Raw genomic sequence first — 22,209 nt, 5'->3', positions numbered from 1 at the left:
ACCCAGGCGGGTAGCTTTGGGCAGACTTATGTTTGGGACATTTTAACATGCATGTTAATCAACAGGGACCTTCCCCGACTCCTTCACAATATCACAGAGGGATTCGGGTTGCCAGATTTGACTGAAGCCTTTCCTGGAAAGCTTTCCTCCCATTCCCCCCCCTTCTTTTGGGGGTGGGGTGAGGGCAGTATTAAACCAATAAATCTCCAGGAATGCTGTCAAGAGTCACCTGGAAGCTAGAGTTTGATGCTGATTCCGGGAGACTGTGGGCCAGTCCTGCGGGTTGGCAACCCGAGGCTGTAGCTCTGTGATACAGCGTGGTGTAGTGATTAGAGTGCTGGACTAGGACCGGGGAGACCCGAGTTCAAATCCCCATTCAGCCATGAGACTTGCTGGGTGACTCTGGGCCAGTCACTTCTCTCTCAGCCTAACCACCTTCACAGGATTGTTATGAAAGAGAAACTCAGGTATGTAGTACACCGCTCTGGGCTCCTTGGAGGAAGAGCGGGATATAAATGTAATAATAATAATAATAATAATAATAATATTCTGTGATCGAGCACATCTCTGAAGCGTGGCTTCTGGGAGGCTGTAGATGTCTCCTACCTACCTGGCTGCACTGGCTTCTGGGGTAGAGAAGTGAGTCAATGAGGCTTCTTTAAATAATGGAGACCTTTTAAAGCTAATGCCAGACAATAGGACTGCACTGTCCGACACTTTGCTGTAAAATTCCAGTCTGGTGGATGGGGCAGTGGGAAATATCCATGGGGAGGTGCCCACTACCCTTTGCTATCCCTTGGAGTTATCCCTAACAGTGAGGCAGTAAAGTATTTTAATTGCCTGATGTTTGCAAACCACAGTCCTTTGCACCACCATAGGCCTAAGGTCCACTCTGTTTCTTGGTTCTTAATCTGGCAGTCATAACATAACGCTAGTGTCAAAAAGCGGGCTACGCTCCCTTAGCCCGCTTTTTGGCAGTCGTGAGAATCTCCTCAGTTTTTGATTGTGTGAATTACCTCTATATCTTCTTTGAAGGCACTCCTCTGAATGCCCTGCCCCACCTTGTTTCCAAGGCTAGATTTTAAAACAAAAACCACCACCACAACAATGGGGGAATTAGAGCAGGGAGAAGGTGGGCTCGGATGGTGGAGTCTTGTGGTAGCAAGCATGAATTGTCTGCTTTGCTAAGCAGAGTCTGCCTTGGCATGCATATGGACAGGTGACTACATCTGAGCACTGTCAGCTGTAAGACATTCCCCCTAGGGGATGGGGTCGAAGCTCAGTGGAAGAGCATCCATTTTGCATCCAGAAGGTCTCCATGTGGGGCTGGGAACACTCCTGCCTGAAAACCGCAGCCAGTCAGTGTAGACAGTACTGAGTTAGATGGACCAACGGTCTGACTGGCTCTAAAGCAGTGTCCTGTGTTTCTTTTACTCTCCAAGATTTAAGAAAAGAGTCTTTACCAGCCCCTTCCCTTCTCCTGGAGATTCCACAGGTTGAACCTGGGACCTCCTGCATTCAAAGCACATGCTCTGCTACTGAGTTGGTGGATCCATCCCAAAATGCAATTGTGAGGCCTGAAAACTGTGTGACGAGATGCCCTGTACCCCATGTGATGTATATGAAGCTACCTGAACGCCCCGAGAAGTGGCTGCCAGTTAGAACAGACAATACTGAGCTAGATGGACCAATGGTCTGAGTCAGTATTAGGGATGTGCACGAATTGAATTTTTTTATTCTATTCAAATTTGAAACAAATTTTGAGAATTTGTTTTATTTATTTGTTTGTTTTACATTTAATTAGGCTGATTTTGATTTTGATTCAAAATTTGTTTTGAATTTGAGTAGAATTTAAATTAATCCGAGCCTGTTTTGGTGCCTTTTTTTAACCAATCAGGGGGGCTGAATGGTTTAAATAAGGTGCCAAACAGCCTTCAAATCAAATTCAAATCAAATTTTGAAAATTCAATTCAAATTTGAATCGAATTTCCTTTTTAAGGGTGATTCTATTCGAATTTGGATCACTTGAATCACTCAGATTTGAGTCAAATCAATTTGAATTTGCATCGATTTGCACATCCCTACTCAGTATAAGGCAGAATCCTAAATTCCTATGTTCCTAAACGGTTAAGCATCCCATTCTTCTGCCACTTCTTCCACTACCATTCATCTCCTCCTGAACTGACTTTACAAGTTGGAAGCACCTTGTAGGATGTCTTTGATGCCCTACGTAATTTGGCCCAAAGACTGTATTCTTCTAGTTGGGAGTGAGTCCTCCCAAGGAAATGCTTGCAAGCCGTGCTAATTGCTCTAATTCCCATGAAATCATCTATTCATTGGGGGCTTTCAATCAGGGGCAGAGATGATCTTCAACTGTTCCCTGCCCCACTGCCTCATCAGCCCCCCGGAGACAGGAGCTAATAATACCACCAACATTTTATAGCTTCTGTTGTTGTCGGTTAATTGTATGGTGGAATCAGGCACCGCTTACTTTGGGTGGCTGTTTAATGATGGAGTGATGGCATGCCCCTTTGGATAAATGAAAGCAATATCTCTCTTTTATTGCAATTAGGGAGGGAAATAGTTAGCCTGCCCAAATGACAGCATTGGCAAACACAAAGTTGATGAGGTGGGCCTGGCCCAGTTGGGGATGACATCACCTACTATGGAGCTGATTGGCAGTTACCCACAATGGCAACGAATCCCAGCAGGTAGAATGTTTGGGGAGCACAGATTCCAGGTCTTTTTCTATGTTGGCACAAGAGCTAATTTGGAGGAGGCTTATGGGCCATTCCAGCCCTCGTGGAGCTTTCTCATGTTTGAATGGGATGGAAGGAATAACAGAGCAAGGGCAATTTCGGTCTCTGGGGGGAAAAGCTGGTCTTGTGGTAGTGAGCATGAATAGCCCCTTTGCTAAGCAGGGGCCATGTTGGTTCATATTTGGGTCAGGTGACTATATGTGAGTGCTGTGAGATATTCCTCTTAGGGGATGGGGCCGTAGCTCAGTGGAAGAGCCTCTACCTGCATGCAGAAGGTCCCAGATTCAATCCCTGCAATCTCCCAGTAGGACTGGGAGAGACATCTGCCTCTGACCTTGGCAGGAGAAGCCACTGCCAGTAAATGCAAACAATACTGAGCTAGATGGACCAATGGTCTGACTCAGTACATGGTAGCTTCCTCTGTTCCTATGAATTGATAGGTGGGGGCTATTGAGTCAATGGATGGAGGAGATCTGGTTTTGTGGTCGCAAGCATGACTTGTCCCCTTAGCTAAGCAGGGTCTGCCTTGGTTGCTTATGAATGGGAGACTTGATGTGTGAGCACTGTAAGATATTTCCCTTAAGGGACGGGGCCGCTCTGGGAAGAGCATCTAGGTTCAAGTTCCCTCCCTGGCAGCATCTCCAAGATAGGGCTGAGAGAGACTCCTGCCTGCAACCTTGGAGAAGCCAATGCCAGTCTGTGAGGACAGTACTGAGCTAGATGGACCCATGGTCTGACTCAGTATATGGCAGCTTCCTATGTTCCTATGATCAATCTGAACCCCTTTTCAACTGCTGTGATATTAGGATTAGAACATCTTGTCCATCATATATCTGCATTGTTAATCATATATATATATATACACACACACATATTCTAACGTCACCTGTTGGCACAGCAGGCATATATTTGCAGTTACAAAGAGGAGATAAGTGATTCCTAACATTAGCATTACTATTATTATTGCTGTGATAGAACAATATTGAACAATATCTGACCCATGGCGCTGTGGGCAGTGGGTCACTCCCTGCCTAGAGGAACATACAGTGACAGCTGCCTTAGCTCTGTTTACCCTTTTATTTTTAAATCTTGCTCTGGTGTTTCAACACTTTCTTATGTTTGCTCAGTTAAGTCATCAAAACATTTTTCCCTTTACCTTCATGCTTAGCTGAAGGAGATCAGTTAATCCTCTGTAAGCAAATTCGCATTTATTTATTTTTTGGTATTTGCTCCATACAGCCTCATCTCCTCCAAAGGTAGCTGGCCTATAAGACATTTCCATTTCAGGCCAGTTTGATGAAGGTGTTCAAAGCCTTCCTTTCGTTTTCTTAAAAGGAGCCCCGGGCACATACCTAGAGCAGCGACCACCTCCTTACCTTTGGAACTTGCGATCTTGTGGCAATGGCAGAACTTGGCCAACCCATTTCTGGAAATGCCTTGGTTTCTTTTCAAGCACAAACGAAATGAATGTTCAAATGAAAGCCTAATGGCTAAATCACAAAATGTAGCATGGAAGGATTTATTTAAAAAGACAGGTGTCAAGAGGCTCCGCATAATGTATCATGTATTCATGCAGTGCGTTATGGGAGTTCCAGGGGCCTCCCCGCCCCAGAAACTAGCTGCTGTGGACAGGAGACAGCAATCGTCTGGGCGAGTGATCCGCTTCCCCAACAAGGGAGAAAGGATCATCTGCAGGGGAAGTAGGCATTTCAGGCTTCTTCCCCTCACCCCTTTTTGATCCCTTTCTCCGATCGTGAGAAAGGGCTCATCCTTGAAAACTGAATTGTATGGATGGCTTTAAAAGTGGCTTAGACAAATTCATGGAAAACCCATCAAACCATGACTGTATTGTCTACACAGACTGGCAGCAGCTTTCCAAGGTTTGAGACAGGAGTTCGTGTAAAATGAAGTCAGACTCGCCTCTGACATTCATGTCCATGTTATCCTGTAAATGGCTGCCTGTATGCGTCTCCTTGTTAAGCAGTGGACACTGAGCTGGTTCTGGATTACTCCCTTTATTCTTCTCGCATTGTTCCATTTTGATCCTACCCCTCCTTCAAGGAGCTCACAGCAGTACACATTTCCCTTAGGGGACTGGGCCATAGCTCAATGGAAGAGCATCTTCTTTGCATGCAGATGGTCCCAGGTAGGCCTTGGAGAGCTGCTGCCAGTCAGTGTAGACAATACTGAGCTCAATGGACCAATGGTTTGAATCGGTATAAGGAATCTTCTTGTATTCCTACATTACCTTCCGCTTGAGCCTCACACAAAAAAAACACCTCTATGCCTTAAGTTTGGCTGACAGAGTGACCAGTCCAAGGTCAAGCCAGGAGATGTGAACTCCGAACTACTCAGCTAGTTCAACACTCCAGCACAACACACTAAGTACCACAACACACTGGCTCGCAGATAAGATTAATCCAAATTGATTGCTAGGAATGAGGGAGAGATAGGGAGAGCACTTATCAAAGGGCCCCAGTCAAGCCAAGGAGACACCTGACCATCCACAACCCAGCCACAGCTTGGAAAAGGGAGGAGGCCAGCCTTTATCACCACACACCACACCTTGAACTTTCAAAGGGAAATCGCGGCGGCCTCAACATGTAGCACGTAGCAACACCCAAGTATGCTCATGATCAGCTAAACAGATGCGAAGGAAGTCTTTGACATACCAGGCTGTAGGGGTGTGCAAACAGGTTCGGAACCAAAGCAGTTCAACTTTGAGCCAGTTCGTTTCAACAGTTCAGGGTCAAGCCAAACCACCCCCGGTTCAGCTTGACCCTGGACCGAACCTCCCCCAGCAGTTCAGGGGGTTCGTGGACCAAAAAGTTTTTTTTTCCACTTACCCCCTCTGGGGGGCTTCTCCAAGGTGGTGGGTGGGGTTTCCATGGAGGTTCTCTCTCCCCCCACCGGCCTCTGTTATGTACCCATCACCCAGTTTGGGTGGTCTTCAGCCCTTTCTGGTCCTTTCCCTTGGTGCTGTGGCCATTTGGAGGCCACCGTGCATCGCAAATGGCCCTTGCACGGCCTATCTTGGCTGCCATTTTGATGAACAGCAAAAGCTTGGCTTTTCCATAGGCTATCTGGTTTTTGCATAGCTTGGCTTTTGTGTAGCTTGGCTTTTCTGTAGCATTCTCTGATAATACCTTATTTGCCCAAAAGGAATATGACTCTGAATTTAAGATGACTCCCCTTTAAAAATACATATTAAATACAGGTTATACCTGTATTGACTCAAAACAAAGAGGATTCAGAATTTAAGATGACCTCCCTGCATTTCTAACATCTTGGATTCAGGTAAATACAATAACTGAATTGTACTATCAAATTGTGCATGTCTGTCGAGCTTCACCATGCTCCCTCCCTCAGTGTTTTTAAAAAACAACTTAAAGTACACCTTTTTAAGGATGTTTTTTAATGCTCCATTCTTGGTTATATCTGGTAGGTTCTTTAGCTTTTTATATTTTTCAGTTTTCAGCTTTTAAAATAACTTTTAATTTGAACCTAATTAATGAGTGTGGTTTTAACCTGACTTTTAACATGTTTGTTCAATTGGGCTAATTTTATTACTTTTATTGTTTCTTGTATCTATTTTATTATTGAGAGCCACCCTGAGCAGTAGTGCACCAGAGAGGTGGGGTATAAATATTTCAAATAAACAAATAAACAAATAAATAAATGATGAGGACAGGAAAATCTCCCCAGGTCATCCATAGCCACCACCAGTTTTCAATGGCAGTGGTATTGGCAGCACTCCTTTGGGTTTTCGGAAATCCACCATCTTTATTTCCCAGAAGTCCCCTGGAAACAAAGAATGGAATGCACTGTATCTCCTGTCCTAAGCCACAGAAAGAATCTGTTGCTTGAGTCGTTTCCCATTGTCACCAAATGCCTAGGGGATGAGATAATACGCCATTTATAGAACAGAGAATTCCATTTATCATCATTTAGAATGATGATGTTTTGGGTATGGCTGAGTAGGAAATAAGAAGGAAGAGAAGGGAAAGATCAGGGGAGCTTCCTTCAGGATGCAGAGAAATTTCTCCAAAGTGAGAGTTCAGCATCTGAACTCACAAGAATGTAAGAATATAAAACCATGTATTCATGCAATGTAATGTAAGAATATAAGAACTAAGAATAAGAATATAAGAATGTAAGAAGAATAAGAATGTAAGAAGAATAAGAATATAAGAATAAGAATAAGAATATAAGAATAAGTAGAATAAGTAGAATAAGTAGAATAAGAATATAAGAATATAAGAATAAGAATATAAGAATAAGAATAAGAATATAAGAATAAGAATATAAGAACTAAGAATAAGAATATAAGAATGTAAGAACTCACAAGAATGTAAGACTATAAAACCATGTATTCATGTAATGAATGTAAGAATATAAAACCATGTATTCATGCAAATATGCATTAGCAGAGACATTTCAACACTCTACTTAACATATTCCCATCCCACATATTTCTTTCCCCACTCTAAAGCAGAAGTCATGCTCAGCCACCTGGCTCAGCACAGGCCAGCAGTGTGGTGACCACACCACCCGGGACAGACTAAAGAGGATGGGGGGGGCAGGGTGTGGAGGCCCTGGACCTTCTGCCCAGAAGTCCAGAAGTAAGAGCGCCTCTGGACTTCACACCCATGTGATGATTGCAGAAACAAGCCTGCCATGATTGGCTTCTGCTGCCACGGACTACTCCATATTGTGCCTGTTGATATAGCCAGATTCCAAGCCTGGCACTTAAGGATATATGGAAATGCATGCAGATTGGAAGGAGGTCAGTGAGCCAGATGGGAAGGAGGTCAGTGAGTCACCCTGTGACTCAGAATCTCCTCTTGCCAGGTAAGAGGTCATTGCTCTGATAACCTCATAGGTGTTTTCCATCACCTATACTGATGACTCCATGATTGGGTGAGACAAGAGGCATTAAAAATACATCAGAGTGAAGAGTCTTTTTCATTACCATGATTATTGGGGAAGAACTGCCAAGACACCCCAGGCTAGAAACTTCCATAAAACCTGCCACCCAGCCAACATTACCCCTTTACTGTGGAATGTAAAGGTGCAACATTGCTTTTGCATTAGTCTTCACTGCACAAGCCTTCCCTGCACAACCCTTTTTTCACGCACATGATACTGAACAGCTCATTTGTGTTATCTCACATTATTTGGGGCAGGTTCAAGAACCTTGTGATTCATGCTTTCCCCACCTTCACCAACACACACACATACACAACACCAACATCTGAATGTGGCAGGGGAGGGGAATTACTATTTTATTTATTTATTCATTCATTTATTTCATTTATATCCCACTCTTCCTCCAAGGAGCCCAGAGCGGTGTATATAGTTAAGTTTCTCCTCACAACAACCCTGTGAAGTAGGTTAGGCCGAGAGAGAAATGACTGACTCAGAATCACCCAGCAAGTATCGAGGCTGAATGGGGATTAGAACTCAGGTCTCCCTGGTCCTAGTCCAGCACTCTAACCACTGCACCATGCTGGCTCTCTATCCTAAAGCTGTTGTTGAACTACAACTGCCATCATCCCCACTGTAGAAGGAAGGCCACCACACCACCCACAATACATTGTAGCTGGGGCTCATAGCAGTTGTAGTTCAACAACAGCTGGAGGGCCAAGTTTGCCTACCCCTATCCTAAAGCAAGGCTGCCCAACTTCAGCCCTCCAACTGTTTTTGGACTACAATTCCCATCATACTCAGCCACAGTGGCCAATAGTCAGGAATTATGGGAGTTGCAGTCCAAATGCTGCAGGAGGGCCAAGGCTGTGCAGCCCTGTCCTAAAACAAGCCTGCACATTGTGTAACCCAACCAGTCAAATACAGCCTATCAGCCATAAGGACCTAAGAAGAACGCTGCTGGATCATCAATGGTTCATCTCGTCCAGAATCCAGGGCCCTGCACTGGACAAACAGATGCTTCTAGAAGCTTGCAAGTAAAGCATGGAGTCAGCAGGCAAAGAATGAACAGGTTCAGAGGAGGTCAACCAAGATGGTGAGAGGTCTGGAAATCAAGCCTTATGAGGAATGGCTGAAGGAGCCAGGTAGGGTTAGCCTGGAGAAAAAACGAATACATGAAGGGTAGTCATGCAGAAGAAGGCGAGGACTTGTCCTCTTTTGATCCTGAGGGCAGGGCTAGAACTAATGTGTTGAAAAACAAAGGAAGCAGAATGAGAGGACAAGGCATTCACACAGTCAGAAACGGTGTTCTACCCAGGTTTAGGAGCTGTGTGTGCGCCCAGTTTTTAGTTGTGTGGAAGCAGAATAGGAGGAAAACCTGGGTATCTTCTCCTCCTACCTTACTTCCAAATAATCACTTCTACTGAGGCTTTCCTCCTACTTTGCTTCCACAAAACCAAAAACTGGGAGCATACACAGCTCCCAAACCCAAGTAGAACATAGTTGCCAAGACTGTTCTCAGGAGCAGCCTAGCCCAGACGAGGGCTCATGTGGAGTGCTGGGATCTGTGCTCCAGCATGTCCTGGTCCAGAGAGTTCTGAGGAGCTGCATCACTGCTGTGCAGCACCACCAGCTCCTAGTACTGGTGCCCTCTCTCCACCCCATGAGGGTTTATTTTTAAAAGTAGGTAGGGCTCCCCTCTCCCTTTGCTTCTAAAGGAGAATTCACACCAGATTCCCCTTTGCAAGCATGCCCCCTCGAATCGCCCCTCAAAATCCCGAACCGGTTCGGCCCGGTTTGACATTTGGACCGCACTGGGGCGGTTCAACTCGGACCAGCTCGTGGTCCTTCAGTCTGGCTCAGAACAGCTCAAAGTACGGAATCGGTTCCATGCTCACCCCTAGTTGTTGTTGTTGTTGTTGTTGTTGTTTGTTGTTGTTGTTGTGATGGTGGTGGTGGTGGTGTGCCTTCTGCCTTTCCACCTTTTAGGTCTTTGGGGCATATAAACCCATTTTAATCAAGTTTTTTATTTCAAGTGCAGCAGGAATGGGCTTACACATGTGCATTTTCCACAGAACAAACCAAACACACACACACACATTCATTCATTCATTCATTCATTCAATTTCTATACCGCCCTTCCAAAAATGGCTCAGAGCGGTATACACAGAGAAATAATAAATAAATAAGATGGATGGATCCCTGTCCCCAAAGGTTCACAATCTAAAAAGAATCATAAGAGAGACACCAGCAACAGTCACTGGAGGGGGTGCTGTGCTGGGGGTGGATAGGGCCAGTTACTCTCCCCCTGCTAAATCAAGAGAATCACCACATTAAAAGGTGCCTGTTTGCCAAGTTAGCAGGAGTTAACACACACACCCCACCCACTCTACACCAAATGTCAACTCTGGAGAGCTGTGCTGGTTTGGTGGCAGTTAGAACCATTTTGTAAAGAAAGGGTAAGAAGGAAAGAGATAAAGAAAGTGTGAGTCAGAATGAAGAGGAACGAAGATGAAAAGAGAGAACGGAGAAGGCAATTTTGGGTACAGCAGAGGGCAATGTTGCAGTGTTTACGGACAAAGACTTCAGTGGTGTTTTTCTCATCATAGTGATTCGAGAGCTCGCTTCCAGAACACTAGTTCCTAAGTAGTCCAGAGCGTCATTGCTTTGCAGATGTGATCGCCATAAATTATAATCAGAACCACCTCCAGTATTTATTCAGTCCACTGTTGTAATTAGAGCTAACATTCAAAGCAAGGATGCACCGATGCAGCAAGAGAGCAGCCTAACAGAACTAATTGCACTGGTGCAATGAGGAAGCAGCAGTGTATGATGCCCCCACCTTCCCTAGGAAGCCATCTGTGCCACTCAAAAGTATGTCCCCAAGGGCTGCTCAATGGAGGAAATTCCAACTCTGTGATTTGCTTCTGAATTCCTCCTTTTAAAAACATTTTATTTTATTTTATTTTATTTCTATACCATCCCATCTTAATAGCCCTGGGTGGTTTACAGTTAATCTTGAATTCAGAAGGAGTGGAACATGATGAATATTTATGAATACCCCAAATATTTATATACTGGTTTTCAAGTAAAAAGTTCCCAAAGTGGTTTGAAAAGATAGATAGATAGATAGATAAGACTCCCTGTCCCCAAAGAGCTCACAATCTTAAAAAGAAACATACAGTAAGACAGACACCAGCTACACTTTCTGGAGGGATTGTGCTGGAGATGGATAGGGCCTTTTGCTCACCCCTTGCTAAATAAAGAGAATCACCAGTGTAAAAGGGTGCTTCTTTGCTCAGTTAGCAGGGGACACAGGGCAGAGTGAACAATAAAAGAATAACAATGTTAAGGACTGGAGCAGGGGAAATTCTTTCATCCCTATAACGTATTTAGTATATTTAAGCTGTTTTAATGAAGTACTGAAGCAAGGTAAGAGGAAAACCTGGGTAGAAGTGATTGTGTGGAAGGAAGGTAGGAGGAATACCTGGGTAGCTTTTCCTCCTACTTTGCTTCCACACAATCACTTCTACTCAGGTTTCCTCGTTTGCTCCTGCGGGCAGGACTAGAAACAATGAGGTCATTCACACAATCAAAAACTGTGTACTACCTGGGTTTGGGAGCTGTGTGTGCTCCCAATTTTTGGTTGTGTTGAAGCAAGGTAGGAGGAAAATCTGGGTAGCTTCTCTTCCTACCTTGCTTCCATGCAACCAATAATTTGGAGCACACCTAGATTGGGGAAAATTGTCCATCTCCGTTACACATGTGGAGCATTTTTACATGTGCACATTGGTCTGGATATCACCCACAGATAGCACTTCTGCTCCAAGCTCCATCAAAAACCACTAGCTCGACTTTAGATCACTCCAGAGACCCAGGCCTCTCTCCTTTCTGTTCAACCGTGGCACAATCTGCCTTGTGCTGTGGTGGGCTCCCCTTCCTTGGAGGTTTACCAAGAGAGGCTGACCAGGTATCTGTCAAGGATGTTACGGCACAGAGGTTCCCAACCTGAGGTCCTCCAGCTGTTGCCAAACTACAGCTCCCAGCATTCCCAGCTACAATTGATTGTGGCTGGGTATGGTGGGAGTTGTAGTTCGGCAGCAGGTGGAATACCACAGGTTAGGAAACCCTACTATGGCAGGTTGGACTTAGATAAGAAAGTCTCTAAGATCCTTTCCAACCCAGATCTGTCAAAAAAAACAACACCCCAAAAACCCATTGGGCTATATCTCAGGCTGTTCCGAGGCATCAGAGTTTTTGATTGCATGAATTGGCATCCCTAGAAGAAGACTAGGGTGAGGGAAAGGGGATGGGCCCTCAAGTCAATGTTGTCCAATTTTGTTGCTGGCCATATACCCTGCACGGATAAAAATAAACTCCTACCCTCCTTCCAAGGATCAATTTGCAAGCCTCGCCCCTCGATTATTACATATCATCGAAGGCTTCGCTCTGCCTGCTGAATTCATTTATTCTACATAGTCTGTCCTCCAGTCATTTAAATGCCAAGAAAGTGTTTGCTGTTTGGTTAAAGATATACTAGTAAATCATCGTTGGCCTGCAATATGCTATCAACAGTTCAACATTTGCCTATCCACATTTTGCCGACCTGCCAGCTCCCAGAACTTGAGCTGGATACGATCTCTTTGGAAGAGCCTGATTAACCCCCTTCAACCAACGCACCCCCCCCCATACCTTCTCAGAAGACCAGGCGATGCTAGCTCAAGGCTTCTGTGTACCTGAGGAAGGGTGCCAAATGCCACCCCTCTTGTGTGCTGGTGGCCGCAGTCTGCTGCCTGAGATGACCACTTCACCTCGCCTCATGGAAGGGCTGCCCATTGGACCAGGAGAAGTTGGCTCCCCCTAGTGGGGACTGTGGGGAAGCCACTATGAAGGACATCCTACCCTTGAGCCCTGCTGAATTCCATTGCCCCATAACTGATCGAGCTGAGCAAAGAGGCACCTTTTTAAAGTGCTGATGCTCTTGATTCAGCAGGGAGAAAGCAACTGGCCCTATCCATCCCCAGCACAGCATCCCTCCAGTGGCTATTGCTGATGTCTATCCTGTTTCTTTTCGGGGGGATGTGAGCCCTTTGGGGACAGGTAGGCATCTTATTTGTTTATTTAACACTTTGGTTGAATGGTCCGGCAGCATCTAGAGTTGCCAGTTCCGATTAAAGCTATTCTTGGAGGGGGAGTTTTCCTCTCCCACTATTTTCCCAATATTTTTCACATCAAACCATTAAATCTCCCACATTGCTTTCAAGAGTCACCTAGAGATGGATGCTGATTACTGGAGAATCCAGGTCAATCCTAGAGGGTTGATGGCAACCCCTAGCAGCAGCCAAAGTGATTCATGGGCAGAGCGACAGGATGTTTGCCCATGCCTGCTCAGAGTTCTTGCTTGCTACCACACCTACCACCTTTTGGTCCCAAAGTTGTGGATTGACCCAAAGATTAAAGATGAGACTTAAGAAATTTTCAGGTCTGACAAATGCTCTAAAAACTATGGAAATCTTAAGTTCTGTGCCATATAAACTAAATAATTTGTACTGTCTTGTATGTTATGCTAATGTTAAAAATGAGGCCCCATGCACCGACACTTTACCTTGGTCTTTCAGCTGGAGATTGGGCTGAGGAGGGATGCATTCAGGCAAGAATTCAGCAGGTGCAGCTATCTTGCCTCTGAGCTGCACAGCTTCAGATGCTCCAGCTGTTTGGGGACTACAATTCCCATAATCCCCAAGCAAAGGCTATTGCAGCTGGGGATGCTGGGAGTTAGCCAACAACATCTGGGAATCCCTGTTAGAGGGAACACTGTCCCAAACCACAGCAGCCAATAGTTACAAGTTGTATGGCCAACATCTGCAGGAGATCCAAAGTTGTGCAGCCCTGCTTCAGCCCCTTTTCTTAGCCGGCCAAAATGTAGAAAGGAGCCGACTGGACCAAAGAGATGTCTGGGGCAGGGTGGAGGGAAAGAGAAGCAAAGAGGAGACCCAAAAGGGAAAGGGTTAGAAATTGCCCAGAATCCCTCACTATTTAGAGTCCTGCAATAAAACCACATAGACCAAGGGAGATAGTCAGGGATGGCTGTCTGCTATTTAGCAGGACAGCAACTGTCTCTATCAGTCCAGCACTGTAACTCTCCAGTGAACACAGGAACATAGGAAGCTGCCTTATACTGAGTCAGACCATTGGTCCATCTTGCTCAGTATTGTCTACACAGACTGGCAGTGGCTTCTCCAAGGCTGCAGGCAGGAGTTTCTCTCAGACCTATCTTGGAGATATCAGGGAGGGAACTTGGAACCTTCTGCATGCAAATGCTCTTCTCAGAGTAGCCCCATCTCCTAAGGGGAAGATCTTCCAGTGCTCACACATGTAGTCTCCCATTCAAATGCAAATCAGGGCAGAACCTGCTTAGCAAAGGGGACAATTCATGCTTGCTACCACAAGACCAACTCTCCTCCTAGTGTCTCCTCCATGTTTATTTTTAGATTATGAACCTTTTTGGGAAAGGGGACCATTTAAAAAAAAACTGTTTTGGCTATGTGAACCATTTGGGGAATTTTGCTGAAAAGAGGACAACAAGAACAAGAGCAAGAACAACAACAACAACAACAACAACAACAATATAAAACAATAATACCCAGGCTGCTGGCATGGAGAGGAAACTTCACAATGCATAGGCCAGTTAGGCAACATCTTACATTATCAAATAGTCCCTACTCCACCCTTTTGGCAAGCAGAAACCAAATTGATAATTTATTTTCAGAAAGAAAATAGGGGAATTCCCAATGACATCCACCCTTTCCTAAGAATCAGCCACTGTTTATTTCCTGCTCTATAACCCTATAATCTTGATCACCTTTTAGAAATTTCCAGCACGTAGTACAATTGGTACTAGACAAGCATTCTTCTTTAGTTATACCAAAGAACATTCAGTAATCCCAAAACCTTCTCTTTAAAATGGGACTTAAGATACTTTCAATTGTGACTCTTGCTCTAAAAACCATGGAAATTGCAATCTTAACTTCTGTGCCATATGAACTGTAAATACTTTGTACTGTTTTGTATGTTATGCTAGTGTTACAAATGAGGCTCCATGCACCCACACACTTTGCCTTGGTCTTTCAGCTGGAGATTGGGCTGAGGAGGGATGCAGCCAGGCAAGAATTCAACAGATGTAGCTTCCCCAATCACTTGCTAGAGATGCCCCTGATGAATTTCTGATGGATGTTTCTCTATAAGGTGCAATTCTTCTGAAAAATGCCACGTTTGTAGTCAATGTCCAACCACATTCCAGCCACAATAACTTCCTACCGATGCTTCTAATGGATTTCTGTCTGATACATCTTTATAAGTCACAGTACTTTCTCAAAATACTAAATTTTGGCTTGGAAATTTCTAAAGTCACCATAATATACAAGACTGTGAGGTCATTCACACAATCAAAAACTATGTTCTACTTGGGTTTGGGAGCTGTGTGTGCTCCCAATTTTTGGTTGTGTGGAAGCAAGGTAGGAGGAAAAGCTACCCAGGTTAGAAATAACTGCATGGAAGCAAGGTAGGAGGAAAAGCTACCTCAGTTTTCCTCCTGTCGTGCTTCCACACAATCACTTCTACCTGGATTTTCCTCTTACTTTGCTTCCACACAACTGAAAATTGAAAGCACACACAGTTCCCAAACCTGGGTAGAACACTGTTTTTGATGTTGTGAATGATCTCACAGAATCATATAAGCACCTGTAGTCATCCTGACACCCTGGGCATCCTCTTTCTGTTTTTCTCTCTCTCTTTCCCCATTCCAGACAATAGTAGGCACCTCCCAGAAAAGAAGGAAGAAAAATACACCATCTTCAGTAGCACAATAGAACAAGTTTTGGTTTGAAGAAGAAACAATTCCCTGCTTGCGTAACTCTGATGAGGACATTCCAGTGTGTCAAAAGCATTAGCATGATAAACGGCTAAGGGGAAAGGGATGGTGCAGCCATGGTGGTGTGTGATCTATAATGGCTCTGTCCAGGATCAACATATCAACAGGCCCAGATGGTCAACCGCTATGCAAGGACCATCACCAAATACAACCGAATTCCATTTTTTAAAGGATACCACAAAGGCACACATGGCATTCAAGGATCCCTTTCTCTCATGATCTGTGACATGAGACGGTCTTGAAGGGGTGAGGGCCCCCCCCCCGAAAAACTTGCCTCCCCCATAGATGATCCCCTCCTTGTTGCTGGGTGGGCGGATCAGCTGCACGGACAATTGCTAGCTTCTGCTGACATAGGCATAGTCTTTATTTCGGTCTTTGACCAGCAGAACAGCAAAATCTTCTGCTGCCATCAGGGACGTTTGGGGGCTGGGAGTGTGGAGTGCATTCTGGGGCATCTTCCGATGGCCGGGAGACACCTGGGAGGCTGCTGGTGTGTGGCTGCCGCGTGGAGCTGGGTGGCACCAACACACAATCAGTTAGCCCGGGCGAATGGCGCGTTTGATCCCTTAACTCTGGCCAATAGCCGGGGTCCCCCTTGCAGGTTAGCTGCCGCACCACTGCTGGGAGCCCAGTGCCTCCTGGCTGTTCTCCCATGCTGGCCAAACTGGGCTAGGCTTCTCTAATCTTGCGCCCAGAGACACAAGTTTGGGGCGGTATAGAAATATTATAAATAAATAGATAAATAAATAAATAATCCGGGTTTGCCTGTGCGCGGGAACAGCCTCAATGTGTCATTGCAGTGCCATCTTAACCCCTGCCATCTCAACCCCTGCTAACGTGGCAAAGAGGCACCTTTTATCGTGGTGATCCTCTTTGATTTAGCAGGGGGAGAGTAACTGGCCCGATCCACCCCCAGCATAGTAACTCCAGTGACTGTTGCTGGTGTCTGTCTTGTGTTTCTTTTTAGATTGTGAGCCCTTTGGGGACAGGGCTCCATCTTATTTATTTGTTATTTCTCTGTGTAAACCGCCCTGAGCCATTTTTGGAAGGGCGGTATAGAAATTGAATTATTATTCATCATCATCATCATCATCATCATCATCATCATCTTTATTTTAAATAGCAGCCATGAGAGAGGCAGAGAATTCAGACTGGGGCCATGGGAAAGGGACCCCTGGTAGGGCTGAGAGAGACTCCTGCCTAAAACCTTGAAGAGCTGCTGCCAGTCAGTGTAGAGCAGGGATTCTCAACGTTGGGTCCCCAGATGTTATTGGACTTCAGCTCCCACAATCCCCAGCCCCAGTGGCCTTTGGCTGGGGATTATGGGAGTTGAAGTCCAATAACATCTGGGACACAGGGTTGAGAATTCCTGGTGTAGACAATCCTGAACTAAATGAACCGAGGATCTGACTCAGTATAAGGCTGCTCCTTTTGTACACTGCACACTGCCCAGTACTTTTTTCATGCCAAGCAGATGCTCGACCCCTGCCCACATCCCCATAGGGATTTCTTCTTTATTTCCTTCTTTATTATCTAGCAGAGACTCTGAGCACAATGCATTATTTCTGTCTGTGATTCATGCACATGGGCGAACCTCACCCTTTCTCCTTAGAAGTCAACATTCATAGCCCTAACTCACAGATGCAACCTGCCGCAGTCCACATTGACTCACAGATGCAACTTGACTCCACATTGACTCACAGATGCAGTTGACTCACAAATGCAACCTGCCGCAGTCCACATCCATTCTTTTCAGCTGGGGTCAGCCTCACGCTGGTGGTTGAAGCTCATATATGAGCCCCTGGAGTGGGTCTTGTGGTAGCAAGCATGACTTGTCCCCTTAGCTAAGCAGGGTCCGCCCTGGTTGCATATGAAGGGGAGACTAGAAGTGTGAGCACTGGAAGATCTTCCCCCCAGGGGATGGAGCCGCTCTGGGAAGAGCAGAAGGTTCCAAGTTCCCTCCCTGGCAGCATCTCCAAGATAGGGCTGAGAGATACTTCTGCCTGCAACCTTGGAGAAGCCGCTGCCAGTTTGTGAAGACAATACTGAGCTAGATAGACCAATGGACTGACTCAGTATATGGCAGCTTCCTGTGTTTCTATGAGTGGAATGCATGCTTTTTTAAAAAAAATGGAGGGAATTTCCTCCCCCACAAGTGCCTGGAGTTCCATTCTGCTCCATTGCACAGCAACCCTTTGAGGGACACATTCCTGAGAAACAGGGTGTACAGGCCATCCTGCCATCCTTCAGAGAACATTGCATCTCCCCCTCCCCTCTACTGCCCCACAAGGGACTTTATGGGACGAAAGCAAGGCCTATTTCCCCATCCCTCCTACACTTCTCCGCCTCCTACATTCCAGCACTTCCATCACAGAACCCTGCCCTCCGTGATGACAGACAAAGCTTGGGCCAACTGTATTCCCAAAAGCTTGGCAGCTTTTATCATTTGGTACTTGGGGAGGAGAGCTGGTGTTGCGGTCACTCGGATTGCCCCCTTTGCTAAACAGGGTCTGCCCTGGTTTGCATGTGGATGGGTGACAGCATGTGAGCATTGTCTGCTTTAAGATATTCCCCTTCAAGGATGGGGCCGTATTTCAGTGGTTGAGCATCTGCTTGGCATGCAGAAGGTCCCCAGCTTCAGTCCCTGACAGCATCTCCAGGTAGGGCTGGGAGGGACTCCTGCCTCAAACCTTGGAGAGCTGCTGCCAGTCAGTGTAGACAATACTGAGCGAGATGGCCCAATGGTATACGGCAGCTTCCTCTTTCCTATGTACTCAGTGGCTGTATCATATTGATGTGCTGGTACCTAAACTGATCCCAGTCCTCTTTGCTAAGCAGGGTCTACCCTGGATGCATTTGAATAGGAGACTCCATGAAGTCATTCACAGAAGCAAAAACAGTGTGGTACCCGGGTTTGGAAGCTCTGTGTGCTCCCAATTTTTGGTTGTGTGGAAGCAAGGTAGGAGGAAAACCTGGGTAGAAGTGATCGTGTGGAAGGAAGGTGGGAGGAAAAGTTTTCCTCGTACCTTGCTTCCACACAACCAGAAATTGGGAGCACAATTGGATCAGGCCCAAAGCCTATCTAGTCCAGCATCCTGTTTCCTAGAGTGGCCCACCAGATGCTTCCAAGAAGCCCACAGGCTAGTGATGAAGGCATGCCCTCTCTTCTGCTGTTGCTCCCCTGCAACTGATATTCAGAGGCATCTTGCCTCAGAGGCTGGAGGTGGCCTATGGACTAATAGCCATTGATCGACCTGTTCTCCATGAGTTTGTCTAAGCCCCCTTTTAAAGCCATCCAAGCTAGTGGCCATCACCACATCCCCTGGCAAAGAATTCCATAGATCAATTATGCGTCGTGTGAAGAAGTACTTCCTCTTGTCAGTCCTACATTTCCCGACCTTCCATTTCATGGGATGACCCTTGGTTCTAGTGTTGTGAGAAAGGGAGAAAGATTTCTCTCTGTCCACTCTCTCCACTCCAACATAATTTTATGCACCTTAATCATGTCTCCCCATAGTTACCACTTTTCCAAAGTAATGAGCCCCAGATACTGTAGCCTAGCCTCCCAGGCCCCTGATAGTCTTGGTTGCCCTCTTCTGCACCTTTTCCAACTCAGAGAAGTGGAAACTTTTACCACACTTAAAGACTTGAGCCAAAGAAGCCATTTTTTCCTCTGCTCTATTACAAGTTCTAATTACTCCTGAAGGAAATAAAGAGCCTTGGGTCTTTCCCTACCTCAGCAAAAGAACGAAGCAGGTGCTTTTTTTTTTTTTGCTTTTTTTTTTTTAGGAAACCATGATGGTCCGAGCCAGAGTTCCAGGATGACTGAACCGTCTCTTTGGCAAAACAAACACTGGTTACAATAACCTTGACTATGATGTAACCTTTCCGTTACCTTACTCAACATGAGCGAACAGTACCTTAGGGAAAGAATGAGGAAAGGTGAGATGATTCATATTCAAATTTCCCATGCTCAGAAAATACCCTGAAGACAAATGGATTGTTGTATTTTCTGTTACTAAGCTGCTCTCACCCCTCCCATATCTTATCCATGCTTACTATTTTCAGCCTTGTAGTACTTATACCATTCTATGGAATCTCCCACTTGTGGATTTATTGAGGTTTATGACTCCAGGACAATCAATGGCTTCCAATACCGTTTTTCTCACACAAGCGAACTGTGCACTCGGCCAACTTTCCCCCACGCCCCAATTTATCCTGTGAGCCTTGGGGTTTCCTTTGTCCGTGTCTTCCCTGTTTGGGGCTGAATTTTTGGTGTGGGTGGTTTCGGTGGCGGTAGCCTGTGGACTCGGTGGCAGCAGCCTGGTGCTGCTGCTCCTCTTCTTTAGATGATGATGTGTTCTGTTTTCCTTTTCGTTTTCCTCCTTCCTCCTCCTCTCCCCCCACTTTCGAGGGAGGCTTGCTCAGTAGTGTTGGAAGTGAAGGAGCTATCTCAGTATTGTCTACACTGACTGGCAGTGGCTCATCAAGGTTTCAGGCAGAATGTTCTCTCAGCCCTGCCAGGAGATGCTGGGGGTTGAATCTGGGCCCTTCTGCATGCAAAGCAGACGCTCTGCCACTGAGCTATTGTCATCTGGCCCCATCCTATAATCGTGATGAGGAAAGGTTTGCCAAAAGGCCCCCGTCAATTTGAAATCGATGTTTTTCCGGGGCACTGGTTCAGTATGGCAGCCTTTGGCATGATCTCATGAGAACATAGGAAGCTGCCTTATACTGAGTTGGACCCTTGGTCCATCTAGCTCAGTTTTGTCTACACTGACTGGCAGCAGCTCTCCAAGGTTTTAGGCAGGTGTCTCTCTCAGCCCTACCTGGAGGTGCTAGGGGTCCACCTTCTGCATGCCAAATGGATGCAAACTGGATCATCCTTGAGCCGGACCAGGCCCAGTTAAGGCTTGAGGTCAAGCCAACCCCCTGCCCCAGCTGGCTCAGGCCGGTTCAGGGTTCTAAAGGCTAAATTAAAACAAAAAACAAAAACAAAACACCTTACCACCAGATCTGGTGGCCTCTGGAGATGCTGCCACAGCTGCGAGGGGGAGTTTCTCTGTCCTTCAGCCGGCCTCCCCCCAGGTCTTTTTTGGGCCATTTAGGCCCATTTTGGGGCCTTTGGGGCCCTCTCCCTGCTCACAGCAGCCATTTTGAAGGCTGTCACACATGCACACGGGCCATTTGCGTGGGCCTCAAACCGAACTGGGCAAACTGGTTTTATGCATACCCCTAATGCTTTCTCACTGAGCTATTTCCCAATCCCCTAAGGGGGCTATCTTACAGCACACAGTGCTCACGTATAGTCACCCATCCAAATGCAAAACAGGGGAAACCCTGCTTAGCAAACAGGACAACTCATGCTCACTACCAGCTCCCCTCCCCTGGTGCTTCCAAAATCCCCCCCCCCTCTAAATTTCTGTCTGGATTTTAGAGTTCTAAGCAATGTGTAAAAATGATCTTAGATGTTTCTTCATCAAAGAACCCTAAAATTCTCTTTCAAGTTTCACTTTGGATAAATATCAGTACCAACCCTGGATCTTCTGATCAGTGCTCAGATTGTGGGGGAGACGCTAGAGGAGATCAACGAAGAGAATACCAATGAAGCTCTTCCAATACTGACGGAATATGTTAGCTATGGCAGGCTGCCATCAAAAATCTGGTTGCCATCTTTTGAATCAGTTTAAACATTGGATGGAAAGCATTGGAGACCAACTCAAGATGCCAAGAAGACAACCTTGGGGCTATTCACACACACAGGCAAAACAGAGCTCTCATGCGGTACATTATAGGAATTCCGGGGGCTTGAAAGAAGCATCCCAGCCCCTCATTGTCCACATCAGTCATCTGGGTGGGCGATCCATCCGCCCAGGAAGGATCCTTCCGTCGTCTGCTGGGGAGGTAAGCATTTTAAGGCTTTCTCCCCTGCAGATCGGAGCCCCCACTGATCATTTCTCACTGATCGTGAGACAGGGCTCAGTGTTTGTAGACTGACTGATCCAGGTGCTGTGATTTATGAGCACTCTGGAGTTGACTTAGCATTGTCTATCAATCATTCAACCTTTATTACAGTCAAAGACCGTACATGTTAAAATAAAGTGATACTAAAAGGACTAATAAGGAATACAAGTGAAAAGTTACGCATTAAAAGGAAAAATACAGGCGGATAAAGGTGATTGCAGATACGATGCTAAATATCGTGAGAAGGCTAAAATTAAGGATAAAATTAAAGATCATTGCAATTTATAAGGAGACAAGCTAAAATGGATAAAAATTATGCACATTAGTACTAACTAAAACTGCTAAAAATAGAAAAATACTATTTCTATTATAAAAAGCACAGAAAAGATTAAAAAAGGAATACAAAAAGGTAAAATCCAGGTTAAAAATTATTTTAAAAAAACAATAAAAAGCAATAAAAGACAATAAGAGGGGACTTGGCACTGTACATTTTAACTTTAACAATGCCTAGAGCTTGATTTTTCCTTGTACCTTCCCACCTGCCTGGATGAAGCCCTACTGAACTATGTTTTCTGCAGACAGACTGATGGAAAGATATCTTTGTGCCATGTTCTCGTTCTTAACATAATG

Source organism: Hemicordylus capensis, chromosome 7 (assembly GCF_027244095.1).
Source record: "Hemicordylus capensis ecotype Gifberg chromosome 7, rHemCap1.1.pri, whole genome shotgun sequence".
NCBI classification, from domain to species: domain Eukaryota; kingdom Metazoa; phylum Chordata; class Lepidosauria; order Squamata; family Cordylidae; genus Hemicordylus; species Hemicordylus capensis.
Note: the sequence above shows the minus strand (reverse complement) of the source record.